Source organism: Oncorhynchus tshawytscha, linkage group LG28, assembly GCF_018296145.1.
Source record: "Oncorhynchus tshawytscha isolate Ot180627B linkage group LG28, Otsh_v2.0, whole genome shotgun sequence".
Taxonomy (NCBI): domain Eukaryota; kingdom Metazoa; phylum Chordata; class Actinopteri; order Salmoniformes; family Salmonidae; genus Oncorhynchus; species Oncorhynchus tshawytscha.
The window spans coordinates 30,256,295-30,274,391 of record NC_056456.1 but is presented as its reverse complement, the minus strand read 5'-3'; the positions used below and the strand labels follow the sequence as shown (position 1 = coordinate 30,274,391).

Here is an 18,097-nt window from a genome sequence, read left to right as displayed (position 1 = left end):
TAAGAATATTTTTTTGCGTTCCATGCGCCACATTCCAGCTGACGGTGGGAGGGCAGGTTCCCAATTGGGACTCAAGATCCTCAACTTAACTCTCTGCAAACTGGAAATGACTTATCCGGAGGCTGCATTCATTGTAGCTGGGGATTTTAACAAGGCTAATCTGAAAACAAGACTCCCTAAATTTTATCAGCATATCGATTGCGCAACCAGGGGTGGAAAGACCTTGGATCATTGTTACTCTAACTTCCGCAACGCATATAAGGCCCTGCCCTGCCCCCTTTCGGAAAAGCTGACCACGACTCCATTTTGTTGATCCCCGCCTACAGACAGAAACTAAAACAAGAGTCTCCCACGCTGAGGTCTGTCCAATGCTGGTCCGACCAAGTTGACTCCACACTCCAAGACTGCTTCCATCACGTGTACTGGGAGATGTTTCGTATTGCGTCAGATAACAACATTGACGAATACGCTGATTCGGTGTGCGAGTTCATTAGAACGTGCATTGAAGATGTCGTTCCCATAGCAACGATTAAAATATTCCCTAACCAGAAACCGTGGATTGATGGCAGCATTCGTGTGAAACTGAAAGCGCGAACCACTGCTTTTAATCAGGGCAAGGTGTTTGGTAACATGACTGAATACAAACAGTGCAGCTATTCCCTCCGCAAGGCTATCAAACAAGCTAAGCGTCAGTACAGAGACAAAGAAGAATCTCAATTCAACGGCTCAGACACAAGAGGCATGTGGCAGGGTCTACAGTCAATCACGGACTACAGGAAGAAATCCAGCCTAGTCACGGACCAGGATGGCTTGCTCCCAGGCAGACTAAATAACTTTTTTGCGACAAATAAAATTTGATTTGATTTGATTTTGATTTGATAATAATACTAGCATTTAAATAATGCTTAGAAAAAAGCTTTCCAAAAGGGTTCTGTTATCCCCATAGGATAACCCTTTTTTTAAAAATCAGGTAAAACCCTTTTTGGTTTCAGGTAGAACTCTTTTGCGTTCCATTTAGAACCCTCTGTGGAAATGGTTGTGCATGTAACCCAAAACGCTTTTACCTGGAATCCAAAGGGTTCTACCTCCCACTGGGCGCATACTGGTTGGGACATTTTGGCCTTCCGATGTTACAGGAAGGCCATAAAGATCATCAAGGACAACAACCACCCGAGCCACTGCCTGTTCACCCCGCTATCATCCAGAAGGCGAGGTCAGTACAGGTGCATCAAAGCTGGGACCGAGAGACTGAAAAACAGCTTCTATCTCAAGGCCATCAGACTGTTAAACAGCCACCACTAACATTGAGTGGCTGCTGCCAACACACTGACTCAACTCCAGCCACTTTAATAATGGGAATTGATGGGAAATTATGTCAAATATATCACTAGCCACTTTAAACAATGCTACCTAATATAATGTTTACATACCCTACATTATTCATCTCATATGTACACGTATATACTGTACACTATATCATCTACTGCATCTTTATGTAATACATGTATCACTAGCCACTTTAACTATGCCACTTTGTTTACATACTCATCTCATATGTATATACTGTACTCGATACCATCTACTGTATCTTGCCTATGCCGCTCTGTACCATCACTCATTCATATATCTTTATGTACATATTCTTTAGCCCCCTACACTTGTGTGTATAAGACAGTAGTTTTGGAATTGTTAGTTAGATTACTTGTTGGTTATTACTGCATTGTCGGAACTAGAAGCACAAGCATTTCGCTACACTCGCATTAACATCTGCTAACCATGTGTATGTGACAAATAAAATTTGATCTGATTTGGTAAAAGACCAAGTCAACATTATGGCAAGAACTGCTCAAATAAGCAAAGAGAAACGACAGTCCATCATTACTTTAAGACATGAAGGTCAGTTAATCCGGAAAATGTCAAGAAATTTGGAAGTTTCTTCAAGTGCAGTCGCAAAAACCATCAAGCGCTATGATGAAACCTGCAGAGGATAAGTTCATTAGAGTTGCAGCCCAAATAAATGCTTCACAGAATTGAAGTAACAGACACATCTCAACATTAACTGTTCAGAGGAGACTACGTGAATCAGGTCTTCATGGTCGAATTACTGCAAAGAAACAACTACTAAAGGACACCAATAATAAGAAGAGACTTGCTTGGGCCAAGAAACACGAGCAATAGACAGCAGACCGTGAAAATCTGTCCTTTGGTCTGATGAGTCCAAATTTGAGATTTTTGTTTCCAACTGCATTGTCATTGTGAGACGCAAAGTAGATGAATGGATGATCTCCGCATGTGTGATTCCCACCGTGAAGCATGGAGGAGGAGGTTTGATGGAGTGGGGGTGCTTTTCTGGTGACACTGTCAGTGATTTATTTAGAATTCAAGGCACACTTAACCAACTTGGCTACCACTGCATTCTGCAGTGATACGCCATCCCATCTGATTTGTGCTTAGTGGGACTATCATTTGTTTTTCAACAGGACAATGACTCAACACACCTCCAGGCTATGTAAGGGCTATTTGACCAAGATGGAGAGTGATGGAGTGCTGCATCAATTGACCTGGCCTCCACAATCACCTGGCCTCAACCCAATTGAGATGGTTTTGGATGGGTGGACCACAGAGTGAAGGAAAAGCAGCCAACCAGTGCTCAGTATATGTGGGAACTCCTTCAAGACTGTTGGAAAAGCATTCCAGGTGAAGCTGGGTGAATGCCAAGAGTGTGCAAAGCTGTCATCAAGGTAAAGGGTGGCTACTTTGAAGAATTTAAAATATAAAATGTATTTGGATTTGTTTAACACTTTGTTGGTTACAATATGATTACAACATGTGTTATTTCATAGTTTTGTCTTCACTATTATTCTACAATGGCGAAAATAGTCAAAATAAAGAAAAACCCTTGAATGAGTAGGTGTGTTCAAACTTTTGACTGGTACTGTACATTTTACATTACACACCACAACATGGAATTAAAATGCATATAAATTCAAAGCAAGAATGTATACTATATTGTTGCCGATGCACACGTGCACATGTTGATGATTGAGCAGCAACTTCAGTGCTTGATGTATATCTGTGAAAATGGGAATATATCAAATATCGTAAGTGCTTACTAATGTTTCATAGTTATTTTTTTTTAATTTGTTGAAAAATAATTATTTTAAAGAATAGTTTTGTTGTTGTGGTTGTTGTAATAATTATAATAAGTAGCTGTAGCAATAGAACCAGCAGAGCAGAGTAAAGGTAGCTAATATAGAAAAGTTATAAACATACATATGTAACGCCGGGGGTGTATTAATACTTGTAAATTACACCACACCGGTGAAAACAACGCCAACCCAAAGAAATGCCCCAAACACGGGGAACTAAACAGTACAGCAAAAACCACACACACGGACAACCTTGACTTACAGGCGTGTACAAATGTACACTGAAAACAATCCCGCACAACCAGCAGGCGGGCTGGCTGGTAAATAAAGCCCAACCAATTAACCTAACTAAACACAGGTGCAACTAATAAACAGACAAGGGGGAAAAAAGGATCAGTGGCAGCTAGTAGGACGGTGACGACGACCGCCGAGCGCCACCCGAACAGGAAGGGGAGCCACCTTCGGTAGGAGTCGTGACATGAGAGAATTATCACATTTCCCACTTGGAAAAAACAGGTTGAATCTATGATGTTTCCACTTTTAACCCCAAACAATGTGATGACGTTAAATAAACGTGGAAAACTTAATTGGATTTGCAAAAAGTCATCAACCTATGGACACAAATTTTAACTTGATTGATAATTGATGTTGATTTCATGTTAAATTCATGATTAGTTGACAACTCAACCAAATGTAAATCAAAACTAGACATTGAACTGAAGTCTGTGCCCAGTGGATAACCTCCTGTCAGTGACATTTAGTCTACTAAAACACAATGACAACAATACTCCTCTGGAGAACTGATCCTCGGTCACCCCATGGGTAATATTACACGTATTCCCCGACTGTAACAGTCCCTGAATGCAGTCTTTTCTCATTTAACAACGCACAGTGAACAACACGCAGGATATACAGTGAATTCTGAAACTATTCAGACCCCTTCCCTTTTTCCACATTTTGATACTTTACAGCCTTTTTCTAAAATGGATGAAATGAAGAAAAAAAATCCTCATCAATCTACACACAATACCCCATAATGACAAAACTCGTTTTATATTGGAGTCCACCTGGAGTAAATTAAATTGTTTGGACATGACTTGGAAATACACACAGCTGTCTATATAAGATCCCACAGTTGACAGTGCATGTCAGAGCAAAAACCAAGACATAAGGTCAAAGGAATTGTCAGTAGAGCTCAGAGATAGGACCGTGTCGAGGCACAGATCTGGGGAAGGGTACCAAAAAATTCCTGCAGCATTGAAAGTCCTCAAGAACACAGTGGCCTCAATCATTCCTAAATGGACAGAAGGGAAGGGCCTTGGTCATGGATGTGACCAAAAACCAAATGGTCACTCTGACAGAGCTCCAGAGTTCCTCTGTGCCTCGACACAATCCTGTCTCGGAGCTCTACGGACAATTCCTTCGACCTCATAGCTTGGTTTTTGCTCTGACATGCACTGTCAACTGTGGGACCTTATATATACAGGTATGTGCCTTTCCAAATCATGTCTAGTCAATTGAATTTACCACAGGTGGACTCCAATCAAGTTGAAGAAACATCTCAAGGATGATCAATGGAAACAGAATGCATCTGAGCTCAATTTCCAGTCTCATAGCGAAGGGTCCGAATTTGATGGGGTATTGTGTGTAGATTAATAAGGTAAAAAAAAAAAAAAATTAAATCTGTTTTAGAACAGGGCTGTAACATAAGAAAATGTGGAAAAGGTCAAGGGGTCTGAGTACTTTTCGAATGCACTGTAAATGCATAGTACTTATTTCATATAATGTTTTGATACATTGGTCGACTCCCATGCATTTGCAGCTCCAGTTAATTATGTCTTCAGTACTGCTAACTTGATTACCAACTATGGGGAAAAAAGGCCTTGATTCATATGAGAATGCAAACATTGGTGAAATACTGAGACGATATATTAGCCACTAGAGTAATAGACATTCCAACAGCTAATATTGCAACTGGGATATTTCCTGGAGATTTGTGTCCCTACGCAATCAGAAATCATTCAATAGTGCTTGCAGCATTGAACAACCACAGAGAAAAAGTCACTTTCTTTTGGTTTCATTTCATAGAACACAGTAAATCTTTCTTTTTCTTCACATAGGAAATTGTGGCAAAGTTTTTTTTTATACCAAAATCAGGGAAGTCCCAGTCAGGCCAATCATGAACACACACGTACAGTCAGGTTCTTTCAGAGACCAATCATGAACACAGGCCTACAGCCAGGAAACAGGTTTCTATAAAAGCTTCTTGTTTGAGTCCAACATTCAAACAATTTTACATTCAAAGAGCACTAGCCCAAAGCTAATCCTGTGATTTGACCACCTTCAGGTAAATTATTAATTTCATTATATCAAGACTACATTTTATTACACTGCATAATATATATTTTATTATTGCATTGTTTATATCACACTAACAACGTATGTGTGACATAGGCCTAAATATGGCTAATGGGGTGAAACTCGAAGCAGAACCCTTTTCTGACTCTGAGCAGGTGACAAAGATTAATTACAAACGCAAATGTTGCTCTGCAAGTGAGAACACCGAGTACATACCAAATATATACCAGGTATACATGATGCAGATTATAAAGCATTAAGAGGGAAAAAACTGTTATGCAGCAACTCACTGCTTTCCTGAATACAAATAATGTATACAAAATGCTCTAGTAATGCTCCATTAAGAGTAAAAAACAATGACTTCTCAGCACTGTCCTATCAGTGTAATGAACACGAGGGGAGACAGAGAGCTGGTTTCAAACGCAGGGCGCAGCAGGTGTTTATTGAAAAGGACCACAGGAGGAGGCAGATAGCTGGGTCCAGGGACAGGCAGAAGGTCATACACAGGAGGAGGCAGATAGCTGGGTCCAGGGACAGGCAGAAGGTTATACACATGGGTCCAAAGGCAGGGAAAAGGCTAGTAACGTAATCCGGGAGATCAGGCAAATAGGTAGATAGGCTAAAGTACAGGTAGGGAATAGGCAAATGATCATACATGGGAGGAGTAAATCAGAGGAAAGACAGAGCTCTGAAAGACGTATGTCACAAAACAAACAATACCTCACAGTGATGGGGGGCAAAGAACTGAACTAAATAGGGTGTGACAATGATATACAGTTGTGTGAACAGGTGATTAGAATTCATGTGATTGGGATCTGGAGAGTGAGCTGCGTTCAGGGGATCTAGGTGTTTGAGAGTGTGAGCTGGAAAGTGAGCTGCGTTCAGGGGATCTATGTGTTTGAGTGTGTGAGTCAGAAGCAGACGTTACAATCAGATTTATGATATTTTGGAGACTCAAACGTTCGAATAGATAAAAAAATTCCACCACGTTTTTGAGTGAAGCTGTGACATGTATACTAGAAAATATATATGCTTTAAGTATACTTTGGAGATACAACAAATCTAATAAAGTCTTCATGATGCCTTCATACTGTCATGCAGTCTTACATAGCTGGTTCAATCATTATTATTTCCCTTTCAACAGCATATCATCAGACCTACTCCTATCGGCAACATGTATTAAAACACCATGAAAACAATACATTTCTGGACGTGTGGTCCTCGGCCTCCCAATGGGTAAATATATACATGTTTCTCTACTTTAACTGTCAATGAACGCTGTCTGGTCTCTTTTATCAGGAAGACTATCAATAATGTTATTCATTTTTCAAGGCTTCATTCTGTTGCAAACAGTGCATTCAGGCTGTAACACAAAAAAATGTGGAAAAGTCACAAGGGCTGTGAAAACTTTCTTTTCATACCCCATTACTTTTTCCCACATTTTGTTGTGTTACAGGCTGAATTTAAAAGAGATTTGATTTTATGTCAAAGTGGAATTAAAATTGTTTTCAAATTAATAAAAAATGAAAAGGAGTTGCTTACTAAGACGACATTGAATGTTCTTCAGTGGCCTAGTTAGTTTTGACTCAAGTAGTCTTAAAAATCTATGGCAAGACTAGAAAATGCCTGTCGAGCAATGATCAACAACCAACTTGACAGCTTGTACAATCCAGTTGTGCAAAGCTTCACAAATCATTTGAGATTTACCCAGAAAGACTCACAGCGGTATTCGCTGCCATGGGTGTTTCTACAAAGTATTGACTCAGGGGTGTTGAATACTTATGTAAATGACATATTTCTGTATCTACTTTTCAATACATTTGCAAAAAAATCTAAAAACATGTTTTCACTTTGGCATTATGGGATGTTGTGTGTGTAGAAAAAAATCTATTTCATCAACTTTGAATTGAGGCTGTAACACAACAAAATGTGGAATAAGTCAAGGGGTATGAATGCTTTCTGAAGACACTATTGTCAAGATTGTTATGTCAATCCTTATCATTACCTTTATATTCCTTATCGTTATCATCAGCAAATTCATCATCTATAAATACCAAATACCATGCAAATCTAATTATTGATTGCTTAAGAGAGTAAACATATTTTTGAACTGAGAACCTTTCTTCACATTGCAGGGCTGGGGCCAGGGCTAAAGCAGGGGCCAAGATAGTGGATGGAGAACACACGGACCCCCTGAGGACTTATGTGCCATCGCTGCCCTCCTGTTACCGCTGCTGGAGGCTCCCGGATGGATAACGCCAACCACTCCGCTTTCTCCCTCTGTCCCTATCTCTCTGTTTCTCTCTCTTTCTTTCATCATCCTGGAATTAAAGTGTGACTATGTTAATAACCTGTCAGGTCAGATAAAGATTGCTACTGGTGACACTGAAACCCGGTACTACCTGTGTCAGAATATTTGATATATATATGGTTAAATTGAAAAAGATTTGTAATATTGATTTTGCGCGTGACTTAAATATGTCCTTTGGAATGGAACTTGAGGCAGAAGATTTTTCTGACTCTGGGCAGGCGACAAAGATTCTGTACAAACGCAAACGTCGGAGAAGCATAACGGAGCCTTTACATTTTAGCTCTGAAACTGAGATCTTCATAAGTACAGAGGGTGCAGATCAGACATTGAGTGTGAAAAACAACATCATAGACTCTTCTCAGCGTTCCATCATCTCAGATTCTGATATTTTAGACAGACGCAAACGTAGGAATAGCTTAGATATTCCACCAGATTTTGTAACATGCACACTGGAAAATATTCAGTATGTATACTTTGAAGTTTTATGTTTTCTGCATACTTTGAAGCTACATAGTCACACTTTAAACCAGATATATCTATTAAAGCCTTCATGACGCCATCATAATGCCTTCATAATGTCCTACACTACATACATAGAAGCTTCACATATCATTTGTAAGCAAATGTCATGCTGGAAAAAGGAGGTGTGCAGATGCGGAAGCAGAGATGTGCCGACAGAAGCGAACTTTCGATGCATAATTCTGTTTAAACTAACCTAACGGATGGCGCAGAAGCTGCAAAATTAGGCTTTAGAGAGGTGGAAGGTTGCTTGATCAGTAGCCGGAAGGTTGCTGATTCAATCCACGGACAGGGTATAAAAACAGAACTGTGGGAACTGTTGGTCTATGATTCCAGGTACTCCCTCCTGCCGTTGTGCCCTTGAGCATGGGACTTAAACCCCAAAACTGCTCCCCATCCAGGGGTGCTGCTCTGTAGCTTATCAACTTAGCTGATCAATGATTTGTGCAGCGCCTATGAAATGTGATGAAGCAGATAATGAGGCTAAACAACTAACAATATTCAGTTAAGTAATGTACATTTAGAAGGTTATAATAGGGTCATACTCACATTGCTCCTATAAATATATTTAGCATTTCATTATCTTATATTCTGGCTTAGCTTTTTAATGCAATAAAAACTGTGACAAACTATTCAGTGATGCTTTATTTGTCCTAATGCAATCCTCATTTTAAACTATGTATTTAAACTATGGTCAAATTGTTCCCTCTTACCAAGTCAGAGCTTTGGAACAAAATGTCCTGCATCATCAGCCCAGCATTGTTAATGCTGTTTTTTTCATCCTCTTGAAAATGCACTCAGTAAATGTACTGGAATGGTCATGTCTTAAAGTAAGGTTGCCACTAAGGAACAAAGTTCAATGGGATTAACACCTAAACCTTAATGGGTGACTGACAGGAAAAACAACTGTCACTGGAGGATGAGAATGAGAGATGAATACTGTAAATTAGACCAGTGTTAACAATCTGCCTGTTTAAAAACATTCCGGAACATGTGAACAGTTCCAGGATACAAGCGTGCTAATCAGAGGACAAGAGAGCATCTCATTACAAACAAAACAGAAAATAGTCCTTATTAATGCAGTCAATGAACACTTGATATTTATCAGTGTCAATTCTATTTGTTAAACAGCTGTAAGTATCTGAGAAAATCAGTTGCGGTGCTTTTCTCTGGCAATTGTTCAAAAGATTCAGCAATTGTACAATGGCAATGATGCATTATTACCAACTGGGCACAGATGTCCTTTCAATGTGTAGTTTTGATTTACATTTGATTGAGTTGTCAACTAACAGTGAATTCAACGTGAAATCAACAACAAATGTCACCATGTCATTGGATTTAGCGTAAAAGTTGGGTGAAAAAAAGACAAAATGCACTTATGTTGATGACTTTTACAAATCCAGTCAGTTTTCCACGTTGATTCAAAGTCATCACATGTCCCTGCATATTTATGTGGTAAAGTTCGACACTCAACACAAATACAGAAGTTAGACATGGGGATTTACAAGAAGTCACGTGATTTTCAGGAAATTGTAGGCAGAAAAGAGAAACTGATAAGATGCCAAATAAATGGTAACTGGGACAGTTTTTACTTCACTGTGCTTGTTGAGACAAAGACTTTCACATGGTACCTACTTTTCCACTTAGGTATTATTTGACCCAGTTAGATTCCTCTCATTGTGTTATTGGTTCATGTTGCATTTAGAATGAGAGCACACAAAGACCCAAATGGGAGTAAACAAACCCCAAGCTCACTTTCCTTACCATTTGTATTTTGAGTAAATGATCTCTTCAAGGTGTTCTCTTTAATTAACTACACTGCACTCTGTTTCCTCTCAAGGTTTCTTCTCTTGCCAGTGTTGCCCGGTTTTTGAGGAGTATCTAAACTTAATTTGTGTAAAAATACAACATCAGCATAAAGACAGAGAGTGTGCAAGAAAAGACAGATGGGACTTTGTGACTTAAGTAACAAACCGGTTATATTAGTCATCACATCTACTCATCCATCTCATGTCAGGTTTAGACTCAACTGTTTCTGGCTACTGACCAACTGATTATGTTGATTTATATTTGTGCACCATCACTGCCTGTGCTGTTGACCTTTTCCACTTTCACTGTGGGAAAAAACACATACAGGAAATACTTGTTAGTGTGTGTGTGGCTCCCGTCCATAGAACACTTTTCCAAGGAGGTGTGTGGATGTTAGTGTGTGTGTGGCTCCCGTCCACAGTACACTTTTCCAAGGAGGTGTGTGGATGTTAGTGTGTGTGTGGCTCCCGTCCACAGTACACTTTTCCAAGGAGGTGTGTGGATGTTAGTGTGTGTGTGGCTCCAATCCACAGTACACTTTTCCAAGGAGGTGTGTGGATGTTAGTGTGTGTGTGGCTCCCGTTTCAAAGTTGAAACTCATTTACTGCATTTCTATACAATTAAAACATGTTAAAATTCTATTTGAAGAAGAGCAAAGACATGCAAAAATTACCCCAGCAGTTATCCACTTGGTTGCTTTAGATTCATTAACCGCAGTCGATCTGCAAACACATAACCTATTAGCTATACAATTGTAACGTTATACCCCAGAAAGGGGTGAAATATCAGAAATGATTCACTCTGAGAAAATATTTGTACTGACACGTCAGTGACTAAACCAAAACGGATGACATTTTGTATTGTTTGCATTGTAATGTATGCCGAGGCCTGTAAGGAAGATAGGCCATGTGGAGATGTTCATTTTAAAACATATCTTATTCTTTTAAGATCCTAACTTGTTTGATAAGATTAGTACAGATTTTCTCAGGGGACCACATGTGCCCTGGCCCCAAGTTTGGGAACCACTGTACTAAGCTCTCGCTTGCTTCCTCTCTCTATGTTTCCTCTGCTTCCTCCTGCATGCATTGCAGCTTGCCAGCCTCACCACTGAGCGCCACATCACTGTCTGTCTCAGTAGCCTACTCTCTGAAGCAAAGTTATAATGAGAACTTAGCAGCTTATTTTTTGCTCCTGCTGAGGTATGCAACATTTAACGTTAGATTCTTACTTCATCCTTCTAGCTGGCAAAGCAGCCTAATACTAGCCAGAGGCAGAGCCCTTCAAAGATACTGCAATAGAAGTTTCTGCCGGCAGCTATCCACTCACTGACTGACATATCTACACTGAACAAAACGCAACATTGGTCCCATGAGCTGTTTCATGAGCTGAAATAAAATAACCCAGAAATGTTCCATTTGCACAAAAAGTGTATTTCTCTCAAATTGTGTGCACAAACTGGTGTACATCCATCTTAGTGAGCATTTCTCCTTTGCCAAGATAATCCATCCACCTGACAGGTGTGGCATATGAAGAAGCTGATTAAACAGCATGGTCATTACACAGGTGCACCTTGTGCTGGGGGACAATAAAAGGCCACTCTAAAATGTGCAGTTTCATCACACAACAAATTTTGAGGGAGCTTGGAATTGACATGCTGACTGTAGGAATGTCCACCAGAGTTGTTGCCAAAGAACTGAATGTTAATTTCTCTACCATAAGCCGCCTGTATCGTCGTTTTTAGAGAATTTGGCAGTACGTACAACCGTTTGCTTATGTCAACGTTGTGAACAAAGTGCCCCATGGTGGCAGTGGGGTTATGGTTGGGCATGCATAAGCTACGGACAACAATCATAATTGCATTTTATCGACAGCAATTTGAATGCACAGAGTTACCATGACGAGATCCTGAGGCCCATTGTCGTGCCATTCATCGACGTGCATGACAGCGTGTTTACAGTTCCCGCCAACATCCAGCAACTTTGCATAGCCATTGAAGAGGAGTGGGACAACATTCCACAGGCCACAATCAACAGCCTGATCAATTCTATGCTAATCCATGAGGCAAATGGTGGTAACACCAGATACTGACTGGTTTTCTGATCCACGCCTCTACCTTTTTTTTAAGGTATCTGTGACCAACAGATGAATGTATGTATTCCCAGTCATGTGAAATCCATAGATTAGGGCTTAATGAATTTATTACGTTTCCGTTATATGAACTGTAACTCTTAAATTGTTGCATGTTGCATATATATTTTTGTTCAATATGTAAGCAACTATTTACCAGTTGCACTCATTCTCCAAGAGTCGTTTTTTGTTTGTTTGGAAGATATCTGTAGACACGGCAGGAGTCACAGGGCGGTTTTAAAATTACCTTTTGTCTGACATCTCACAAACACAGTGTAAGCAGAGCCGAGCTGTGGTATTTCATTTTATGTCTCAGGCCCTCGGGCTGTGCCACGAGAGAGCGGGGTTAGCCTTTTGAGAGAGTGGTGAATGTGCTACTTAAAAGGCAAATCATGTGGAGCAGGCGAACATAATGAACAACCCACTGTTCATGATTCCACTTGTTCGCGAATAGGCAGGTGCGAATAGAACAGTCATATCTAAACTATAAGCTTTATGAGCTATGATCAACGCTGGAAGCAAATTTTAGATGTTGACACGTAATTGATTTTCTTTCTTGTGTACAATTTTTATTTATTTATTATTATTATTTTATTTCTAATTAGAAAAAAATGTCAGAGGCCCGGACCTCGGTGTACTCATATGTAGTTTCGGCCATGTGCAGAATGAAAGCCCACAAACACCCAAATGGATGTAAACAAACCACAATCTCGCTTTCTCGACTCTCTAGGTCATAGACTTCCTTCCAGTGGTTGGAACCAAAATTACTTTCCAATCGTTTCTTTCTCAACAGAACCACAATTCTTTATTTCGGTTCCACTGTGCCAATCAGCAAAATACACTTCTGAACCAGTTCGAACCCCAAGAAAGTACCGTTTTTCATTGTTCCTTTTTAAACCTGTGATAAACAGTTTTTTACATTTAGCTCATTACATTACTTCACCAATCAGTGTGGATAGAGCAGGCAAGATAGTTGCTTTATATGCATGATGGACAGACAAGTGTAGCTTATGACAGAAATGTTGCTGGTAGGGAGAGAGAGAGAGAGAGGGTTGAGGAGCAGACTTGAAGCGCTGGGCATCTTATTATGAAATGCATGAACTGAATTAGGTCCAGAGAATTATACCTTGAAGGAGCAGCTTCTATTGAGGAACTTTGAATGTCCTTTAAGATAGCAAGCTAACAAGCTTGTGTGAGCAGAGGGCACCAGAATTAAAAACATGTCTTACCCTTTTGTAGTTAATAAATCCAACGTGAATAAATAGGCCTATAGCATCCTTAACTGGCTTTGAAAAATGTTTGGATTCAACTGTTTCTGTCTGCTGACCACCTGAATATCTTGCCTCATATTTGTACACTTTCACTGTTCATGAGATATTACGTCCATTCTCAAGAGAAGCAAGTTTTATCAAAACTGTGTGTGTGAGAGAGAGAGAGGGAGAGAGAGAGAGAGAGAGAGAGAGAGAGTTGGTCATAATAAACCTGATCTACTAAATTATTACTATAACTTCGATATAAAGTAAAGTACAAGACTGGCTTCCTGTTGACAGTCTTGAACTCATACATCCAATACAAACCATAAAAGGAGTGACATCGCCACCTGTGGGTAGAGAATGAGAAAAAGCTTCTGTCCACCATTTCTATTTGTGTGTGTGTGGTGTTTCTGAGTGCATAAATGCTTAAGTTGTGTATGTGCGTGTGCTCGTGTGTGTCTGTGTCCATGTGCCCGATTTGGTTGGGGGGCCCCCCACCTCGCAGTAAAGTTAATTTCCTGCAATGTTACAGATTTTGTCATAGGGCGTAGAGAAAATGTTGCAGTTTTAAAGCAAGTTTCCTGCAATTCAATACATTTTGCCATGGAGCGGAGAGAAAAAATGTGCAGTTTTACAGAAAGTTTGCTGCAGTTCTACTCATTTTTATCATGGGGTGTAGTGAAAATGTTACTGTTTTAAAGGCCCAGTGCATGCAAAAATGTGATTTTTCTGTGTTTTAGGTGGAATATTACTGTAAAATTGTGAAGTTTTCCCTTCCCTACTCAGACCACTCTCAGACAGTCTTATCTAAATTATTGCTTGAGAAATTGCTCTTTGCTAAGAAAAAGCTATTTCTTTATTATTTTTTATTTCTTTATGTCAATTTTTATTGAAAACAATCTCAGTAAGGTACTTACAGTAGAAGTAGGAAGTTTACATACACCTCAGCCAAATACATTTAAACTCTGTTTTTCACAATTCCTGACATTTAATCATAGTAAAAATTCCCTGTTTTAGGTCAGTTAGGATCACCATTTTATTTTAAGAATGTGAAATGTCAGAATTATAGTAGAGAGAATGATTTATTTCAGCTTTTATTTCTTTCATCACATTCCCAGTGGGTCAGAAGTTTACATACACTCAATTAGTATTTGGTAGCATTGCCTTTAAATTGTTTAACTTGGGTCTAACGTTTCAGGTAGCCTTCCACAAGCTTCCCACAAAAGGTTGGGTGAATTTTGGCCCATTCTTCCTGACAGAGCTGGTGTAACTGAGTCAGGTTTGTAGCCCTCCTTGCTCGCACACACTTTTTCAGTTCTGGCCACAAATTTTCTATGGGATTGAGGTCAGGGCTTTGTGATAGCCACTCCAATACCTTGACTTTGTTGTCCTTAAGCCATTTTGCCACAACTTTGGAAGTATGCTTGGGGTCATTGTTCATTTGGAAGACCCATTTGCGACCAATCTTTAACTTCCTGACTGATGTCTTGAGATGTTGCTTCAATATATCCACATCATTTTCTTTCCTCATGATGTCATCTATATTGTGAACTGCACCAGTCCTTCCTGCAGCAAAGCAACATGATGCTGCCACCCCCGTGCTTCACGGTTGGGATGGTGTTCTTCGGCATGCAAGCCTCCCCATTTTTCCTCCAAACATAATGATGGTCATTATGGCCAAACAGTTATATTGTTGTTTCATCAGACCAAAGGATATTTCTCCAAAAAGTACCATCTTTGTCCCCATGTGCAGTTGCAAACCGTAGTCTGTTTTTTTAATGGCAGTTTTGGAGCAATGGCATCTTCCTTGCTGAGCGGCCTTTCATGTTATGTCGATATAGGACTCGTTTTACTGTGGCTACAGATACTTTTGTACCTGTTTCCTCCAACATCTTCACAAGGTCCTTTGCTGTTGTTCTGGGATTGATTTTAACTTTTCGCACCAAAGTGCATTCATCTCTAGGAGACAGAACGCATCTCCTTCCTGAGCGGTATGACGGCTGCGTGGTCCCACAGTGTTTATACTTGCGTACTATTGTTTGTACAGATGAACGTGGTACCTTCAGTCGTTTGAAACTTGCTCCCAAGGATGAACCAGACTTGTGGAGGTCTACAATTTGTTTTCTGAGGTCTTGGCTGATTTCTTTTGATTTACCCATGATGTCAAGCAAAGAGACACTGTGTTTGAAGGTAGGCCTTGAAATACATCCACAGATACACCTCCAATTGACTCAAATGATGTTAAGTAACCTATCAGAAGCTTCTAAAGCTATTACATCATGTTCTAGAATTTTCCAAGCTGTTTAAAGTCACAGTCAACTTAGTGTATGTAAACTTCTGACCACTGGAATTGTGATAAAGTGAATTATAAGTGAAATAATCTGTCTGTAAACAATTGTTGGAAAAATTACTTGTGTCATGCACAAAGTAGATGTTCTTTCGACTTGCCCAAACTGTAGGTTTCTAACAAGAAATTAGTGGAGTGGTTGACAAACTCCAACCTAAGTGTATGTAAACTTCCGACTTCAACTGTAATTGTTACCCAGAAATTATATTTAGATAAAAAGAGCTGCATTGGACCTCTAAAGCAAGTTTTCTGCAATTCTACTAATTATGCCATGGGGCAAAAAAATAAATAAAATGTTTTACAGCTAATTTACAGCAATGACCTATTTTGCCTTGGGGTGGAGAGAAATGTTTACAGTTTTAAAGCTAATTTCCTGCAATTCTACACATGTTGTAATTACTTATGCCTTGTTAATATGATATCTGAGTGAGAATGACTAACAAAATCAATAGAGGACCTGGAGGTCAAACGGGGAAAAGTCTCCTCTCTCCTGTGTGACACGGAAAGCAATAAGTGATCGAGGAGAGTGTCAATTCATTAGTAGGCGAACAAAGGAGTTTGCGCCCATCATCAATGACCTACTTTAACAGAGGATGCACAAGAGTATCCTGGCAGAGGTAAGTGTGTAAGTGTTTTAATATCTGCCACACCCGCTTTGAATCAGCTGTTGTTTTCTCAAAGGAGAAAGCATGCACACATTTAAAAAACATTACACTACTTATCTTTTCATCTATAAAATGTCTTGCACAAGTATTTTCATTTTTTCTTTATCACTTTACACATTTATTTTGGGATCTAAACCCCTTAAATGTAATACGCCTGAGTGGAAAAGGAGTCTCATTTCATATGAGTTAATTTCCCTCATTTCCTCTCCTCATCTCCACTTCTGGATTATCTTTGACCTTTTTCAAAAGCAGGCGAGGAGAGGACATAGGAGAGAGGCGATAGGAGTCGAGCAAATTCAACTGAGATTCTCCCCATGAACTCCCCATTACTCCATTATGTTACCTGCTTAGAGTTGGATGGAGTGAGAGAAGACCATTTTTTTATGAGATGTACTACTGAAAAAGGCATGAAAAAAGTAAAGCATAATTCCACCAAACGAATTCAATATTGAACTTTAACAGCCTGTTATATTCAATAAAGTGACCTTTAATATAGACCATATGGAGAATGTTCCTTGGTGCACCCTCTGTGACTTCTAGGAAGATTTGAATTGACTTAACCACAATTGTCTCCAAGATTTCCCATCATTGTGAAGCCCTAGTTATACTGTTTGTTTGTCAAAATAATTTCAGAAGATTATTATTTATGTCATGAGATTAGTGATTCATTTATGTCTGTCCCTCATTTTAAGGTCAACCCTGTTACGTGAACTGAACTCTCGTTTTAATATGGTGAAAATATTCCTTTCAAAAAAATAAATAACAATAATCTAATAGTCAAATCACAGTGTGAAAGCAGGTGAGCTGGTGGTACATTGGGCTGGATGTGTCAATGTGGAGTTCATACATGCATAATCTATGTGTATAAGGTAGTTGTTGTGGAATTGTTAGCTAGATTACTCGTTGGCTATTACGGCATTGTCAGAACTAGAAGCACAAGCATTTCGCTACACTCTCATTAACATCTGCTAACCATGTGTATGTGACAAATAAAATTGTATTTTATTTTATTTGATCTATGAGCAAAGTTACTGTTTTACCTCAATTATCCACATAATCCCTAGTTTGAAAGCCACTGTTTTCTGCTAGCTCTGCTGTGGCATTTTCCCTAAATTTCCCCCCACATGGGCCAGCCCCCTAGCAATTTAAGTTCCAGCCAATGACATCCAGCTCCCCACCAACTAGCAAGACTAAAACAATGCAGAGTGAGAGAGAGCAATGACATGGTGCATATATCTGAACATATGTGATTTGCTCTCTCATAATCTGTCACATTGACCCCCAAAACACATTTAGATTTGTATACACTGCTGGAAAGAGGAGATTCTTAGCTTCAAAACAATTTATAGCTAGTTTCAATGGAGGTCTGTCACCCTAATGAGCTGTTCAGAGAAAATCACCCCAGAAGTTTGTTGTTGGTTTTTAGCATGGCGCCAATTGCACTCTGCATGTCTCACTGTATAAGACAGTGTATAAGACTTGTTATTTGGCACCACTTGTAGCTGGCTTGCTACTCATTAACAGTTGACAAGATAATGTGCTAGCTAGCTGGTGTTTGT

At 39.5% G+C, this 18,097-nt stretch overlaps 1 long non-coding RNA gene across 1 annotated transcript; it reads left to right on the top strand.

Moving 5' to 3' along the window:
• Window positions 1-5,339: 5,339 nt before the first annotated feature.
• On the top strand, window positions 5,340-8,969 carry LOC112227072. Its single transcript, XR_006080204.1, has 3 exons — window positions 5,340-5,496; window positions 6,652-6,743; window positions 7,643-8,969. It is a non-coding gene; the product is annotated as an uncharacterized LOC112227072 (long non-coding RNA).
• Window positions 8,970-18,097: the final 9,128 nt, after the last annotated feature.